The sequence below is a fragment of the Pituophis catenifer genome, unplaced genomic scaffold (genome assembly GCF_029215685.1).
Source record: "Pituophis catenifer annectens isolate HBS135680 unplaced genomic scaffold, rPitCat1.0.hap2 SCAF_8, whole genome shotgun sequence".
In the NCBI taxonomy this organism is placed as follows: Eukaryota; Metazoa; Chordata; class Lepidosauria; order Squamata; family Colubridae; genus Pituophis; species Pituophis catenifer.
The window spans coordinates 17711487-17719749 of NW_027256888.1; positions in this window are offsets into that span (position 1 = coordinate 17711487).

Here is an 8263-nt window from a genome sequence, read left to right on the forward strand (position 1 = left end):
TTTCAATATTATGCATGAAAATAAATGGTGACCTTAATTCATCACCACACTAATACTTAATTATACCTATAGACTCACCATCTGTTCTTTCCTCACTTTCCTGTTCTTTTGTTATTATGTTGTATACTTTGTATTTTGTTTGGTCTTATTTTACAGTCATTTTGGAATCTGGTCAATATCTAGAATAAATTGAACAACTAAAATAAACCACACCACATCTGAATGTTTGCTCAGCAAATACATTGTCTATGTCTTTGGGAGCTTGAGGGTAAACTAAATGAAGTTGCCTTTTGATTTTGTATATCAACTTGCTGCTTTCTTTTTTATCATTTATGGTAGTTGGTGCTTTTAATGGCTGAATGAGTTGGAATATATGTCTGTGGAGATTCTCAGTCATCCAGCTCATAGTTGCTTTTTCTCAAAGATGCTTTTTCTAAAGTCAACTGGACTGTCTTTTCTCTCAAGGAAGAAGACATTTTGCTTCTTATCCAAGAAACTTCATCGGTTCTGGGAGGATGAGGGGGGGGGGGGGTCAATAGAGCAAAGAATATGATCCTTCCAACCTGCCCTCCCCATCCTATCAGAACTAATTCTTCTATCACCCCCTCCCCATTCTTTTGACAAAGCACCTTTGAGATTTGGAATATACCTTTACTCTTGATAATATAATAGGATTGTTGTTTACAGTATGTTACTTTTTTCATACGTATGAAATATTATTTCATAAATAATATTTAATTATTTATTTCCCAAATTTTTACACCATCCAACTCCCAATGATTCTTATTGGGAATCTTTGTTTATTATTCAACATAATAAACAAAGATTCTGTACTGAATGGTATTACATATAATCATTTATTACAGTTCTAGAATAAGATCCTCATGTTGAATAGTGATTAAAATTATTTCTATTTTTTCCAGTAACTCTTTATAATGTTGGTCTTCATTATGCCATAGAAATAAATAAATTGCATTGCATAGTTTGTTTTTAATTTTACTTAGTATACAGTGGTAAAGGTGGTCTTCAATTTAAGGCCACAATTAAGTCATAAAGTAAGATGACTACACCAAATTACAGCAGCAATCCTGGCATTCCCCATTTCAGTCATTAATGACGAACATGAATCATTAAGTGAATTCCCACCCCAATTCAAGTCATTTCAGGCACAGTCCCTTTCCGCCTCATTTAGGTAAGGAATACCTCCAATAGCCTACCCTCCTACCTCCCCCCCATCTCTGCCCTTTGGCCATCTGCACCCTGCCTTGTGGGATGGCAAGCAACCCCAGAACCATGTGACTCTGAGGTTGGTGGCTCCAGGGAATCCTGGGGATTCTCAGTCACCCCAGTAAGCACAACAGCATCATCCAGCTGCCTTCTCTCTTGGTTCCCTGATCCAACTTTTTGTTTTTTATGTTCAGTCTCCAAGACCCAAGCAGATATGCTTCACCGCCTTCACTCCCCGCCCCCTGCTTTTTTGGACGCAGATTCTTTGAAAATGCTTCCTACACATGGTTCCTTTTGGAATGCTGTGCTGTCTTTGTAAAAGTGTACTGTGTTTCCAAAGGCTTTCCAAAGACAGAAGAACTTTATGGAGGATATTTTAAGGATATCTGCTGTTTAGTGTACCATATCCATTCTGTTCTGTTTTCCATGATAATAATATTACTCGGAATGCATCAGTTGTTTGCTCAGGGCCAAGGAAACATTTTGGTTCAGCATATAGTCCTAAATTATAGTATTGTGCAGTACTCCAAGAAATGAATAGAAATAAATTTTATTAAGCAGCTCACTAATCTAATCAGAATAACTTTCTTATTAAGACCCACAGTCCTTAAGGAAAAGTAGCATTAATATGCAAGCCATGGTATACACATCAAAGATGTAATAAAAATTAGATATTGTTTCAGGATTAACTGAACTCCCTTTCAATCGCTTTTAAAGGAAGAAATGATCATCTTGGAAATAAAGCATGCATTAAATTTAATGAACATTTATTATGACTTTGATAGAATGTGAAATAATGTTCTTCCTAGAGCTACAAATAGCAATTGTAGTAACCAGACCTTTGGGACCTTAGGCAAACTTGGTCCTAACTTGAATATTCTTTAATGTTCATATTAAATGCTTAATAAAGTAAAATGCAATGGAATCAGAGGCCTGGAAGTATAATAATTTTCTTTCCCTCTGCACTAGTACAGAAGGGAAATGATAGCTATAAGATAGATAGCTAGTAGATGGTAGATAGATAGATAGATAGATAGATAGATAGATAGATAGATAGATAGATAGATAGATGATAGATAGATAGATGATAGATAGATAGATGGATAGATAGATAGATAGATAGATAGATAGATAGATAGATAGATAGATAGATAGATACACAAACCCACACACATATGCACACCAGAGATACAAATATACAATTTCTGTAGACTTTGCTTGTTTAATTATTTAAGGCAGTTAAAAGAAGAATGTTTTCTGATAAATGCCTCTGAAATACTTTGTGATTAAGACAAAAATACTTTTGTCAACAAACAGAACATGAGTTGTCTTTATGGGAAAGAAAGGTTAATGTTAATCCTGTTATGATAGAATTTTCATTTTTTTATAATTAATAAAACATAATTTGCTACTTTCTCCTATCAAATGTATTTTATTATACTTTCCTTTCTTTTTAATTATTTTATCATAAATATTTTTATAGGGTAAAATAATGCAGATTTAAGGAAAAATGTAATGAAAAGTAAGAATGATAAATTTTCATTGAAGGAAATGAAAGAAAAAAAGGAAGAAAGAAAAAGAAAATAAAGATACAAATGATATAGTTACTAATCTTCTTTACAGCAGTTATAAATGCATTTATATTTTATTCTCTCTCTACAAGGTTACCTTATGACTCTCTTCTTTCTTTCACTTACCCTTTCTAATCATCGAACCCACAAATCACAAGTTCATTTTTTATGATTTTTAGCAAAAAGTCCATAAAAGGTTTCCAGTCGCTAACAAACGTAGTTATTGGAGATACTGGATCAACTATCTACCAGAATGGTAAAGAAAAGTAAGAGGCAGAGAGCTTACTCTCTCTCCCCAAAATCTATGATAGAACTTAATTATTCCAAGCCTCTTAAATAGCTTAAATTGGATGACTTTATGGAGAGGTGTAATCCAGAACCCCAATCTGAACTTCGAACTTTGTCTCTGTCGACTGTATCATTGGGAGAGGGAGATACAGAAAGGGAGCTTTCTTCCCGGATTTCAGATTTAAACTCGCCTGCTAGAATGGGTGACTTTTCAAGCTTTATCCCCTCTCCTACTTCTAGCTGCTTAAAAGAAGTTCCGACATATTCAGACCTCAGAGAGATGGTCTGTACTCAGAATATGTTAACTGCGCACACAGTAGATTCAATATATGACTTACTGACATCGATCAAAAGAGACATTGAGAGGATCTTCCAATTCTTAAATGGCCCTCACTCTGCAGCTAAGGAGGGTGAGATTGCACACCGTCCTGACACGCGGAGAGAGTGGAAGGGTTTAAGACCTCAACCCAAACAACAAAGCATTGCAAGTACTGATTCTAACCCTCATCAAGGAAGAAGGTTGTTAAAGAAACAAATTGCTTTAAGGATAAGGAAAATCCCATGCAATAGAGGACGATGGACTTCAAAGGAAAGGATAATCCTCTCACTTGCACAGCTATTGAAATCTGATCCTTTATTAATAGATCTACTCAGATATGAAAAACTTCCCCAGCATAGCAATTGTGTTCGACTAATACTGCATTTTGACAGCAATACTATTCCGAATGCTGTAATGAAAAGAAAAGGATCCCTGCTCAGATTTGAAGTCATTCCTATAAGAGTCTTCTCGAGTGGGCCTATTAAACCGCTTTTACAAGGACTTAACCAAACATCAAAAATGGTACCTAGGAACCACTCTGCTACCTCCAGGGTCTTTCCTCTAGAATCCGGAGAAGCTATGGAGGCACGCCAGACCAGGGAGGTCCCACATATGAAGGCAAGCACCGACAAGCCAGAGGATGTTATATTCAGCGAATTTGTCTCCTTGTCTCCAAAGGAGCAAAGGTCGATGTTAATTGAATTTGACTTATTAAGATCTTCGCTAGCAGAAGCCTGCAGTTCAACGAGAAGGCTATCCAAGTTGGAAGAACGGGGAAAGAATGCTCAGACAAGGCCTAAAGTTGTTAAGTCCGTCCAGCGGGATAGAAGGGAAGGCAAAAGTCTTTTCAAAGAAACAAAGACCATGAATTTATCAGCAGAAGTTCACCCTCCCCCAACTGTGCAACTGCCCTCACCTGTCTCATCTCCCTTAAGAACAGGGGAGGCACTTCCGCAACAATCAGAGGCCATTTTTGACTCCTTTGGCACTCCAGAGAAGGCGGTGGTAGTAATTCCAGACCCCTCCACCAGAAGGGTGGAGGAAGAGACACAAGGAGTAGTGCCTCGGGGTGATTGACTAGACAACAAATGGCCAATAACTAGGGTATCTTATATCCCTAGCCTTTCCCTCCTGTCCTGGAATATAGCGGGCTGGAAAGGCATTGCAAACCAGACAGATTTTATAAAACTGATCTCAACACATCATCTCATCCTCCTTCAAGAAACCTGGCTGACTACTAATGATCCACAGATCAGCTTACCGGGCTTTGCCTCATGGCATAAACCGGCAGGCAAAGTCAATTTAAGAGGGAGGGCAATTGGGGGCTTAACCATGTTGGTCAAAAGGGATATGGGATGGAAGGGTGAAGAAATTTCTTTAGACCCTCAATTCCAATATATTCTGCCTATTAGATGTACGTTCAGGGGGATGGACTTAATCTTAATTAATGTATATATCGCTCCTTTTTCATTCCACCTTCTAGAAAGGGATTTGTGGGATGAATTAGATTCAGTATTAGCTACCTTAAAGGGACGCTTTCCCCAAGCAAAAATTATATTAGCTGGAGATACTAATGCAAGACTAGGTCCCTTAATGAAGAGCTATGCTAACCGAGGCCTGGTACCAACTGGATACTTTTATAATGAGTTCACCTGGTCCTCAATGGACAAGAGGACCAATAAATATGCCCAGAGGTTAATTTCCCTGCTGTTTATGAATGATATGCAATTAGTGGCTTGAGTGATGGGTATATATATCCCTATACTTTCTCGTCCAACAAAACATCAACCTCTATCAATTATATCTGCACTTCCTCTAGTTTAGTACACCATTTTTCAGATGTAAGAGCTATATTTAGAGAGGAAAGTGACCACTTTCCCATCACGGCTCTGGTTTCACTCTCTTCAGAAGTTAGGCCTCATTCAAGAGAGGAAATTGACACCTTAGTAAACGCCCGGGTTTATAACTACAAAAGGTTATATTGGCACAGACTTGATGCCAAATCTGTGACCACTTATTTGGGCTCAGACGAAGCCAGACACCTAGCAAGGGAAACCTCCCAATCTAAGCCCGGAGACAACACCCCAATGCCAGCTTATATAGAGCTAACTTCTACTCTTAAGAACTTAATGATCCAGAACGATAGAAAAGTAGATGGGATCTCTAGAAAGTGGTTTGATGACGATTGCCATAGCTTGAGGTCAAATCTAAGAGCCGCAGTTAAGAAAGTTAACCGATCCAGACAGGATGGTGATTATTCAAATATGGTTCAACTCAGGAGAGCATACAAATCCCTCCTGAAAAACAAGAAAAGTAGCTATAATACCAGGATATGGAAAGAGGTAGAAATGGCAGCGAAATCCCAATTCCCTACGATCTTTTGGCATAAGATAGCCAGTATATTAAAACAACGTTCCCCATTTATGGACACTGATATATCAGCAGTAAAATGGGAGAAGCACTATCTTGCTTTATTTGATGGTAATAATACAACAAATGTCTTGCAACTAGATATTCTCCAGCAGGAATTAAGGAAATGTCCGAAATGGACACCAGTTACCCCTACCGAAGTTAAGCATATAATTCAATCCTTAAAGGCCGGGAAGGCCCCTGGAGAGGACTTGCTGCCTCCTGAACTCTTTAGGTCCAACACTGACTTTTGGGTACCGGTGCTGGTAGCACTGTTTACTTATATCGATAAAGTAGGGATAATCCCTGAAGGGTGGAGGTTAGCTATAGTTTTTCCAATTTTCAAGAAAGGTGACAGAGCCGCCCCATCCAACTACCGCCCCATCAGTCTTCTTAATATAATTTCAAAAATGTATACGAAACATCTGCTAAATAAAATAGAGGACTGGTGCTTGAATAAGGAAATTCTGGCAAATGAGCAGGCAGGTTTTAGATCAGGTAGGTCTACCATTGACAATTGTTTTGTCCTTTCCCACTTAATTAATAAATACAAGACCCAGGGGAAAAAGCTGTATACCGCCTTTATTGACCTTACTGCTGCTTTTGATTCTATAGATAGGAACCATTTGTGGAGGAAACTACAAGTTATGGGGATGGACCCCAGACTTATTTTGTTGATCAGGATTCTCTATACTAATACGGCAATTAGAGTCAGATATGCAGCAAATGGGGCCTCAACAAACAGCATACCAACAACTAGAGGAGTGAGGCAGGGCTGCCTGCTGGGCCCTACTCTTTTTAACCTTTATATAAATGATATCCCAGCGCAGCTGGAAGATCTTCTGATGCACAGACCCCAAATAGGCTCTAGATTTATTAACATATTAATGTACGCCGATGACTTGGTGCTGTTTTCTAGAACCCAAATAGGAATGAGGAGACTTTTTGACAAGCTCACACGTTATTGTACTACAAACCACTTGACTATAAATGTAACTAAATCAAAAGTTTTAGTCTTTGGCAATAAGAATAAAAAGCACAATTGGCAGATTAATGACACAAAGATTGAGCAAGTTACCCAATATACTTATCTTGGAATTGTTTTTTCCAGTGCAGGAGGTTGGACTCCGCACCATCAATATCTTTCTCAAAAGGTCAGAGCAGGAGCAAGCCTTGTATCCAAATTAAGTAAACGTATCCAACCAACCTCCATTTTACCTCTTCGTAAAGTCTTTCAGGCTAAACTTGTTCTGATCATGCTCTATGGTGCCAAAATTTGGGGTCTTACAGAGGCCCCCCATATTGGAGAGAACTCAAAATAATTTGTTAAGGAGGATGCTCGGGGTAAACAATTCCACTTCAGATGCAGCCGTCAGAGCTGAATTGGGACATTTCTCACTGTACACCTATACAATCACTAGGGAGGTAGCCTACTGACTAAAAATGACTCAGATGGAAGCCAGCAGACTCCCCAAAATCTGCCTAGAGGAACAGCAGATTTCAAATCCTCAAAGGTATTCCTGGCTAACCCGGCTGTCAGAAATATTGAACCGATATGGCGTAGGGTTCCTGTTGTGTGACACACTGAAGCAAGTTAAACAACGGATTAAAGATATACATGGGCAAATGGACATGGCAACCCTTTCAACTAATCATTCCCTTAAACTGCTGACAGCAGTTAAAACAACTTTCACCCTGGAAAAGTATTTACATCTAGAAATGCCATCAGTGGAGAGACAGTTATTTGTTAAGTTTAGATTCGAACTTCTAGATACCAATGTTAGATTCGGCCGTTACTGGAAAATTCCGTATGACAAAAGAACATGCATATGTGGGGTAAACGTCGTGGAGGACACGGCGCATATAATATTCGAATGTAGGCTGTATGAGGAAGTAAGAAAACAATATCTGTCCCCAGTTATAAATAAATTTCCCCACTGGAATATAAGGCATAAATTAGCATTTCTGTTGAAGGCTGACCCTCCTCCCCTGGTAAGAACGATCACTCGATACCTTAAAAGGTTGACGGCAATACGAGCCAGTTATATCGAAAAAAATTTCATTGATTGTAAGAAAGATGAGCTGAGTTAGAGAGGAGCTATCTTATTTGGGTTATCTAGTCTTGGCAACTTAGCTATTGAAATCTGATATTGTAAAATTTTAATGTTATATATCATATATTTTTAGATTGTTATTTTTGTAACTGTTTTGTCTTTTTCCCTTTTTCTTTTCTGTTTTGTTTGAAAAGGCCTTCGTTCAATAAACAAATACAATACCATGAATCAGTATTTCCCACTTTATAATTTGATTTAATGTTTATGTTCCAAGATTAGATATCCATAGTATATGTTGAGACAGAATAAATTCCATTATGTTTCTTAGAATTCTTCATTATATTGATGTTATCCATATTGAGCTGCCTGCATCAAATATGAAAGAGTTTACTATT